Genomic DNA, 10,362 nt, shown 5'->3' with positions numbered 1-10,362 from the left:
CAGTTAGCCAGTCCTGTCTGTGTACTCGCATACTAAGCAATAAAAACTCCTTCCATATTCTTGTGCCTTGAATGAAAAATTGTTTAGCAAAGTGCATCACCGGCACTGCCCCACACGTTTAGGGCTTTGGAGGGGAGAAGAGTGGATATTTTCCCCGTTTCCTTGATGTTCAGCTTCGGTCAGAGATGGAGTTTTTAGTCAGTGTATGCGCATCTTCTGAATTACAAATTTGTCCCAAAAGCAGTTAACTACTAGCGTTTAAATGACTTCTTTTTAGGAAGGACTTTGCTTAGTAATTTACACAGGGATGTCACTACATTAGAGATCGGCTTACGTGTATTTGGTACCCATCAACTGCAGGGTAAACGCCTGCCCTCTTGTTTCTGCAGTAGCTTCTCCGGCCGAGCTGCCCGTTTTAGCCACTGCCACTGCTCTGACACCAACACCGATTTAAGGATGGAGGGGTCCTTTGCTCGCCAAGACCAGTCAAGAAAAATCCTAGCCCATCCTTCCCACGTGCGTTCTTCTGTAACGGCACTGAGGAACAGAGCAGCAAGTGGGTCCTCTGTCTTCCCTAATTAAGCCGTTCCTCTTCGCGCACAATACCGAGAGCTCTTAAGCTAGACATGAACCTGGCTATAGGCTAGCCTAAGGAGATGTGAAAGCTTTCCGTCCTTAAGTGGAGGGTTCCAATGAGTTCAGGATAGCCCATGTCATGCCCGTCTGGACAGACATAGACTGTTTACCCAAAATTAGTGTCACAGCCTGGAGTTAGACCACTTAGCATTAGCTGGTAAAGGAACAAACCTTAGAACCACATACACCTCAGTTTCTCTAAAAGCATTACAAAGAGTTCCACCTCCTGGTCCCCTGCAGGGCTCTTCTTTTAGGAAGTTATGCGATACAACTGATGACAAATTCTTACTATTGTGCATTCAGTATTGTAACAGTCCAGTTGAGCCTTCAGCCCAGTTTCTTTATTCAGTAGGAAGACAACTCACGGGAGATGTCTTCACATGGAGCCCCTCTTAAGCTTCCCAGATATTTGATTTAGTAGGTTTCCCACTACTTAAATTCTGCAGAGATGCCTTTCTCCTTTTAGAAAAGATGGAAAAGGAAGAATATCTAATATTGCCAGAGAAGAAACTGTTTTGAGTGCGCATGCTACTATCAAGCTGATGTAAAAATATCTTTTATTAACCTAGAGAATAATGAGAAGCTGGGTAAGATCCTGCACTTTTTTGTTCGTCTCTACATGTGCTTTATGACAAATGCTATTGAAGTACTTTAATTACTTTTTTGTGTTAACCATTCAGTATTGAAAGGACTAGACTTGTTTATATGATCTCGGAACTCCAATATGAAAGTAATTGACATTTCTTCTGATCAAAGGAAGCAAATTATTTCTGTGCTGAACTCAAAAGAAGTTTTCTCATAACAACAATGCATCTCAGAAGACTCTCATTACCATAATATAATCAGGTCTTTATAGGAATGGGATCAAATGCACCTTTGCACATTATAATATTCAAGTGATGTTAATTATCTTGCAATGAATACATTTTATTTCAGGCCATGCAACTTTTTAAAAGTTATTTATCCACTGCGGTTATTTGGACAAACCAGATTGCTCACTTAAGCGTTACTCCCATATCGCAAGCCACTGTCTGTCCTTGGAAACGGCTTAAGAAATTGGGGCTCTCTGTTCAAAGCAAGCGCATGTTGACTAAACGCGTCCCCCAGGCTGTCGAGAAGCCTGTATGCTGAGCTGGAGAGCGCGATAGGTGCCTTTAGTGTGAGCAGTAAAAATAAGAGGTGGTTTCTTTCCCACGGAGAGGCTTTATGTCGCGCCTGCAGGGAGTGAGTCACAGAGGCAGCAGCGCTCGCCTCCAAAAAAGTTCAGCATCTTGGAAGGCTTGACTTTTCAAACTCTGCAGCAGCCACAAAAGCTGGGCTCATTTGCAAGTACCAGAGATGAAACTAATGGCTTTATTGGAATAAATAGCTTTTTCGGAATAAGCGAGATGGGAAGCTTAACAGGCAAACTCATTGGGAACGGAGGAATCGGGCTGGCGCACAGAAGTGCTTCAACACAAACAGCAGAAAATTAGTGATAGGTCGATCGACCTTAACCTCACATAATAAAGATCCACTTAATAGATTGGCTGAATTGTCCGGCTTTCCGCAGTGCCAAAGAAAGCGTCCCCGTCCCTGCAGGGGGGGCAGGGGAGCCGGGTGTCACAGCTACCGCGTGGCACCGGGAACACGGCCCCAAGGGCAGGACTACCTGCACAGCCACCCAGTTCTCCCTGGTATCTCCCATGCTCTTGCAGAGGACAGCATGTTCTCGGTGTGCCACAAGAGGCACGATGGGACTCTGCTATTCCCCAGAACCCCTCATCTGGCTGGAAAGGTGGGCGGCCAGCTACGCACACCTCCGCGGGCACTCATTCAGTCTGGTCCATCATCTTAATTATTGCACTTTTCTGATTACGTGAGCAAGTTATGGCCCTGCAGAACATGGAAGCCCTAGCGGCAGGAAGCCCCGTGCTTCTGATGGGGGAGCGATGGACACGGGATCCTGCGCTGCGGGTCTGGAACCATCCACGTTAAACAAGTGCTAAAGCACTTGGAGCCAACAGGGAGAGGGCAACGTGATAAGAGCTGAGACCAGATAGAAAACAAAGAGAAACTCCTCAGAAATAAAGATTTATCTTTATGCAGTAGGAAGAAAGGGGACCAGTAAAGGGATACAAAACTGATGGGGCTGTCAGTGCCAGAGACAATGGCAACGACCTTAGCGGCTTCAAAGAGGACTAGAAGGAAGTCTAAGAGATAAAGGATGAGAGACTGAATGAAGGCACCGCAGTCAAGATAGCAGATAAGATGCTGACCATTTGTTTAGGAAGGACAGAATTTCAGAAATATTACTTAAGAGTTGACAAGCTGAGGACACAATAGTGGAGAACAAAGTCTTCAAGACAACTACAAGGAGATGGGCTAAAAAGGACAGATAGGCACTGAACTGCAGTTACTACATAATCAATATTTCTTCTTGATGGTTATGAAACTATAGAGTCTCTGAAAAAAGAAAAAAAAAAGATATTTCCTCTGAAGATGTTCAAAGAGAAAAGTAGCTTTCTGAGCTCTTTTGAAAATCCAAGACTAAGCCCTGACATTCATTTGTTCTAGTTAAGGTATGCAATTATATATGTATTCATGACCAAATGCAGAACCTTTCAATGCCTCCTTCCTCAAATTAATATATTAAAACAGTTCATATTGTATCTCGGCCTGTCATATACAAGTGCTAACTTAAGAAGCTACACAAGAAAATGAAATTTGAAAATGTTGTTTTATAATTCTGGAATAAATTGAGAGATAATGAATAGCTACCATGCTGTTCCACTTGAAACTTAATTCCAGTGTAATTCAAATGCACAGCACTGATTACCCATGCCATTTGTGGGGGGAAAAGAAGAAAAGAGAGGATTTCAACTCCGGCAAAACTGTAAACAACATCTATATTCCTACCGAAAGCAGGGGAAGAAATGGATCTCAATTAAAAACAACTCTTGGGTTTCCAGACATCGCAGTCTCATACGTAAAAACAAAAGATTGCTTTGCTTGATTTTAAATGTGCCCATTCCAAATCTAACAGCCACAAAGGCTAGAGGCTCTCGCCCGCTCAGGCCCACCCAACTGCCGTTGGCCGCAGGCAGCCAGCCATACGGAGGCAGAATCTTTTTCTGATGATAAATCCATAATGCAGCTAAAGCAACTTTGAAATGGGATTCCTGTATCAAACTCCTCGAGCAGAAGCCTAAGGGTGTCTGGTTTTGGAAAACCATGCGCTGGATTTTAAATTTCTTAAACATTTGAATGCACAGAAAACCACCTCCCAGCCAACGGGCTACCACACCGAACCGCTTTTGACCTGAGGCTTATAAGAACATTTGACTGTGAAGAGGAGTACAAGGACAGAAAAGCCCCCTGTGCTATAAAATATCCCTCTGGGTGGCTCCAGAGTAAAGCACTGTGGCACTGCAGAAAAGGCTAAACTGAAGGGACCTGTGGAGACCACTTTGTTCAACGTTCTGCCGAAGGCACTGCCATAGATCACATCATCAAGGTCCATGTCCAGCCAAGTCTTCAACACTTCCAGCAAGGGACAGTCCTCCACTTCACTGGACAATTTTTAACTCCTTTCTTCCCTCCTCCTCTTCTAACCACACAGAATTTTCTCTGAAGCAACTTGTACCTGGTGCCTCTGCTCCTGTCACATTGCATCCTGATGAAGGGACGCGCTCCGTCTTCCCCACAACTACCTTTTCGGTACTGGAAGACTGGATTGCCTGAACCTTCTCTCCTCTAGGCTGAAAGAGCCCAACTCCTTAAACCCTTCTTCATGTGCCAAGTTCTCAAACCCTCTAATGATCTTGGTTGCCTTTCACTGGCCCTTCTCCAGTTTTTCCACTCTATCAAATAGAGAGAGACCAAAATTGAACACGGTATTCTAGGTAAGGCGTAACACGTGCCAAGTAAAGCATGATGGTCGCAGGGCTCGCCTTGGGATGCTGTAGCACCCACACTTCCAGAGGCACGGGGGGACCGCAGGACGGGGCTGCCTCCTCATGCCTGGTTATGCTGCCAAAGCAAAACATTCCAGGCCGATTCTCTCCTTAGGTGAGTCGGAGCAATCCTCGTTATTGACTGCTCAGCCACCAAAGGGACTGTTACTTTCGACTGCGTATAGCCTCTGAAAACCAACGTTTTAACAAGCTTTCCAAGGATCTTACCTTGGCTCAGGATTTTAAGAGCAGATACTTTAAAACAGCGGTAGAGCAAACACCATCAGTAAATGTTAGCTCTCTCCCTGCTCGCAGCAGCTTTGCAAATCTGCCTCAGTTGTAACACTGAGGATAGAAAACCAAAAACCTTACAGAGGGCAAGTCTAAAACCTGAGCAGCGACTGCAGTGCAAGAGCGAGATGACCACCCTCAGTTTCATCTACCTGAGCTACCTCTCTTTGCAAGGAGGGGGCATTTTAGGTTCAGATCACCACCATGGTGGCTCTGGAGATCCCAAGAAAGCTTGTTTGAACGCAGGGTGTTCCTTCGGAGACTTGGTGAGCTGCCGGTACTGTGCTGGGGTGCCACACTGCAGAGGCACTGGGTGCACTGGTGTCCCCACAGCTGTGCCAGGGGACACCCAGCTGTTTCCTTACATGGTGCTTTTCAGATGCCTTCAGGAAGGACTCCGTAAGCATTCCCCTGAGCAACTGTTTGTGTTGTGCATCACTCAGGCTCATACAACAGACGTTAGAGCCCTGGGGTTTTGGTTTTGTACCCGTGCTTGCTCATGGTCTTTGGAGCCTGGGGGAAAGGGAACATCGGTTTGGTCCTGTTTTATTTTTACTGCATTGTCACTCCCTTTGCTTTGCCGAGTTTTCTCAGTGAGCTCTGTCCCTCATGAAAGCCCCATTTTCCTGCTGTAACACATTTGCTACATAAATCGCTACACCAAATCACGAACGTGCAATTCTTCAGAAGCATCAGTTGATGCTACTGTCATGACATCAAAGATATTTGCTTGGTGATAGTATTCAAGCAAACACTGCTGCGTCTATAATAGCATAGTTTGGTACTTAACATGGACAGGAGATTTTTTTGTCCCACCTCGGACAACAATCCCAGCAATTAGATTTCTGCCATTTGCTCGAATTCCTTAGCCGCTGAGTACAGGTCCCTTCTGATCACGACATGTCCATGTTTTGGGCGTGGACAGGATCTCAGGACTATCTTATACTATTAAAGAAGTGAGCAAACAAATAAAATCTCTGCATTTGTACTGAATTTCATCTTCAGTGGTATTTTACAGTTTGGGTGTGCTGTGTGATTAATATGCAGGTACCAGTGAAGTGACGGTCTAAGGACATCTTAAAAACCCACCTATCCTGCAGGACAAGACTTTTCAAGTAGAAAATTAATGTTTATACAGTAGAATTTACTCTGCCAAGAAAAAAAAAAAAGTCTCAGCTCAGGACTGTATTTTAGCCAGCTGTTAATCTGCGCCCAATCCAATTAGTTTGAAAGCAGTTTCAACAGTCCAGGAAAAAAATTTGAGTCATCAAATATTAAGCACAGCCATATTCTTGGTGTTGGGTTAAGAAAAAGGAGGCAACTATTTCTTCATAGGGGAATATACTATTTGCCCCCCACTCACAAAAGCAAGCCAGGCAGGTGGTTTATCGCAATCCGCACAGCGAACCCGAGCATCACTTGGTGCTTCTTCATTGCTCTGCTCCACTACGAGCATCAGGTAAAGCTGAAGTTTTGCCACGTTCCATGTGCTCCCCTGCCCCCGTCCGTTTCAGCTGACACCGAAACCCTCTACCCAGCACAGGGGGAAACTCAACAAAAGTGGCGGAGAGCAACCAGAGAAGCAGCAGCTAAAACCCCGGGCAGCAGCACAGAGGTGCAAGTGGAAGGGTGACCTGTGGATGGGGGTCACCCAGCAGGCGAGCGGCCTTATTCATTCCTGCCACATCTGGCAGGCTCCAGCTGTTCTTCCAGCCCCCTACCACCTCTTCTTCAGCAAGAATAATTATTCATTAAAAAAGAAAATAATTTAACCCCCCCATACAATAACTGTTTGCTCTAACAATGCACACGGAAAAATAAAAGGACGACAGGGTATGAATATGTCCCAAATTGGAAAAGTGCCCCTCAAAATTTCCTATAACTAATGCAAACAACTCCTCTTATCTACCAAATTGCTCAGAAAGTCTGTAACAGGGAAAACAGAGTCCCATTGACCTTGTTAATGCCTGTTTTTTAATTGTGATCTTTCTTGTACAACTCTCCTGCTCCATCTAAAGTCATTGGGAGGTGATTCCGCCCCTCTATTCTGCTCTGGTGAGTACTGGAGTACTGTGTCCAGCTCTGGAGCCCCCAGTATAGGAAAGACATGGACCTGTTGGAGCAGGGCCAGAGGAGGCTACAAAGATGCTGGGAGGGCTGGAGCCCCTCTGCTGGGAGGACAGGCTGGGAGAGTTGGGGGGGTTCAGCCTGGAGAAGAGAAGGCTCCGGGGAGACCTTATTGTGGCCCTCTAGTCTCTAAAGGGACTACAGGAGAGCTGGGGAAGGACTTTTTACAAGGGCATGTAGTGACAGCATGAGGGGGAATGGTTTTACACTGAAAGAGGGGAGATTTAGATCAGATGTGAGGAAGAAATTTTTCACTCTGAGGGCGGTGAGCCCCTGGGGCAGGGTGCCCAGAGAAGCTGTGGCTGTGCTCCATCCCTGGGGGTGTTCAAGGCCGGGTTGGACAGGGCTGGGAGCAACCTGGGCTGGGGGGAGGTGTCCCTACCCAGGGCAGGGGGTGGCACTGGATGGTCTTGAAGGTCCCTTTCAACCCAAACCATTCTATGATTCTATGATTTCCCACTGACCAGCTGCACTCCCCAGTCAGCAGCATGGACAACTTTCCATGTCCATTCCCGGAGATATCCAAAAAGTCTCTGACCAAAATGGAAATGGTCGCTTTTCAAATCAGTCATGCATCTCCGCTGGGCAGCCTTTAGGCAGCCTTTGCACAAAAGCCTTCATTTTTTATGAAGTCCCCAGGAATTTAGCTAAATTATCTTGGCACGATTACATGCAGTAATTACAAGAAAGCAGAGATGCAAGCCCAAGAAGCAAGGCCTTTATAGACTAATCGCTGGAGTGAAATACCTTGAGCTAAATATTTTTTCCCAAATACCTTAAAGACATGTGGACAATCCTGTTTAAAAAGAAATTAATAAATAATTAAACCAGGAATTGTTTCTACTGCCTCTTAAGATTCAAAATTGTACCCGTTTGGTATCATGCAGCACTCTGAGAACAGAAGCCGGGCAATGTCACCTCTCAGGATATTGACACCCTGTAAATTTTGCTTTTTTAAAGAATTAAATATAACATATGATTATTCAATCAATATTGAGAAATACTTAATTTGGTTTGATCCTTTTTTTTCCGAGTCAAGTGAATACCAGTCCCCACTCCACATCCATTTGATACAGGTGAGGTCTAAATTCAAAAGTCTCCCTTGATGTTAGAGGTTGGCTCAGGAACCCACTAGGATGTCAGCGGGAGTTCCTGAAAAGCCCTTCAAAAGGTCCTGAAGATGGAGTCCCGCTAGCCTAAGGCTTTGCAGTTGCTTTTTTGACTGCTTATTTGTTTCTACCACTTGCGGTTTTCAGGTAGTCACAGGGCGGGATCCCTGGGAGAGCGGCGCGGTGTCCTTCACAGCAAGCTTCAGGGCAGAGAGGTGAGTAAACATAGAATCATAGAATGGTTTAGGTTGGAAAGGACCTTGAAGATCATCGAGTTCCAACCCCCCTGCCACAGGCAGGGACACCTCCCACCAGCTCAGGTTGCCCAAGACCACGTCCAGCCTGGCCTTGAACACCTCCAGGGATGGGGCCTCAACAACCTCTCTGGGCAACCTGTGCCAGTGCCTCACCACCCTCACAGTGAAAAACTTCTTCCTAATGTTCAATCTGACCCTGCCCTCTTCCAGTTTAAAGCCATTCCCCCTCGTCCTATCGCTACGTGCCTGAGTAAAAAGTCCCTCCCCATCTCTCCTGTAGGCCCCCTTTAGGGACTGCAAGAAGATCTCCTTAGATCCAAGATGTCAGGAATCCCTCAATGTACCAAGGGGAAGAGGGGTTTATTGCCATAGCAGCAGGAGACAACTCGTGCAATTAACAGCTCTCCCTTCCCAGGATCTTTCCCCCTCTCCTCTTCATCAGATTAATGATGGGACAGGCGAGATACAGCACTGCCCGGGTACACAGTGGGACCACTACAATAATTACTTATTGACTTCAAGCACAAAACCCATGTGTAAGTAACACTGGTGTTTGAGCAGGCACTGAAAAGCACCAAAATATTCAAGCCCTAAGGAGCTCCGGCTCGGTGCCAGTGCGGAGGAGATGTGAGCCACAAGTGGGCTGCTCCTGCATCTGCATTGGCGTGTGTCAGAGCAGAGAAGTGACTTACACATTCCTCCCTCCACAACTCTTCTAGCGAATGCAAAAAGAAAAAAAGAAAAGAAAAAAGGCAAATACGGACTGATGCAGAGTATACCCCACACCACACATCACCCGCTGAATGATTCGGAAGGGGACAAAGGATGTCACCCGATCAGGAGCTTAGCTAGGAGTCCAAGGCTCTCCAAGAAGCCTAAACCCTTGTTTTGTGGCTTATACAGTTATACATTTCTTGTGCAATGTATTTCATATATATATATGCGTGTGTATATTACAGAACCCCAGACTGGTGAGGGTGGGAAAGGTCCCTCTGGAGCTCCCCCAGTCCCACCCCCCGCCAGAGCAGGGACACCTACACCATTTGCACACGACGACGTCCAGGCGGGTTCTATTAAATAGAGGAACAGGAGTTTTGGGAGGCTCAGACGCTGAGTGATGGCCTCAGTCATTTAAGGTAACTCTAAAGGAGCCAACTTGGGTACCAGAGCCATCACGTACCCCCATGGTAAACAACAAATCCTCTTTCTCACTACAGCTAATTAGCCCAACCCAAATTTTATGCTAATATGACTGTACTGTCACCCAAACCAGCTTGGATTGTCAAAGCTATGTATTCCCAGCAGGTATATTTTTGATGGTTTTCAGAAATATTCGGTCTAAAGCGAAGAAAGAGAAAAAATAGTTATGCCTGGAACTAATATAATGATCGTTTTTATAGTTGGCCAAGTAACACCCTGTCTGTAAGGTCTTCAAATACTCCAAATTTTAAAGCCAATTTTGGTGTTTCGGAAAATGTTTACATAGACCTCATTGAAAAGGAATTTAACTCAATTTCAAACTTTCTCTTTTTCTATGAAAAATGCCAATATTGATTTTTAATTTTTTTTTTTATCACAACATCTAAATATAATAATCACAAAGGCTAACAGGCACCAAGGAAGTCCAGACCCCTAATTTGTATCAATACCAACATGCTAGATTTTCACAGGACTCATCTGGGATAAACTGGTGCTGGATGAAAAGAAACAGCCGCTTGTGGGACCCGGCTGTGCCCCATCCTCCAGCGAGGACAGGGCTGCGGGCAGAGGGGTCAGGAGACACCGTCCCACCGAGGAGGTGACGGTCAGGCATTTACTCAAACGTTCGCCGCAGTTTACATCATGCCATCACCAGGATAAATGAGACTATACCTATCTATAGTTTTCCCCTAAGAGTCTTAAAAAACAGCAAATGCTTAAGTTTTCTGCACAGAGAAAGAAGCAACATCACTTCTTTAAATACCCATTGCCTCTGCTAATCAATCATATTACATCGCAGCAGGACAA

This window comes from Vanellus vanellus, assembly GCF_965231255.1.
Source record: "Vanellus vanellus genome assembly, chromosome: 8".
Taxonomy (NCBI): Eukaryota; Metazoa; Chordata; class Aves; order Charadriiformes; family Charadriidae; genus Vanellus; species Vanellus vanellus.
This window is presented reverse-complemented; position numbering follows the sequence as displayed.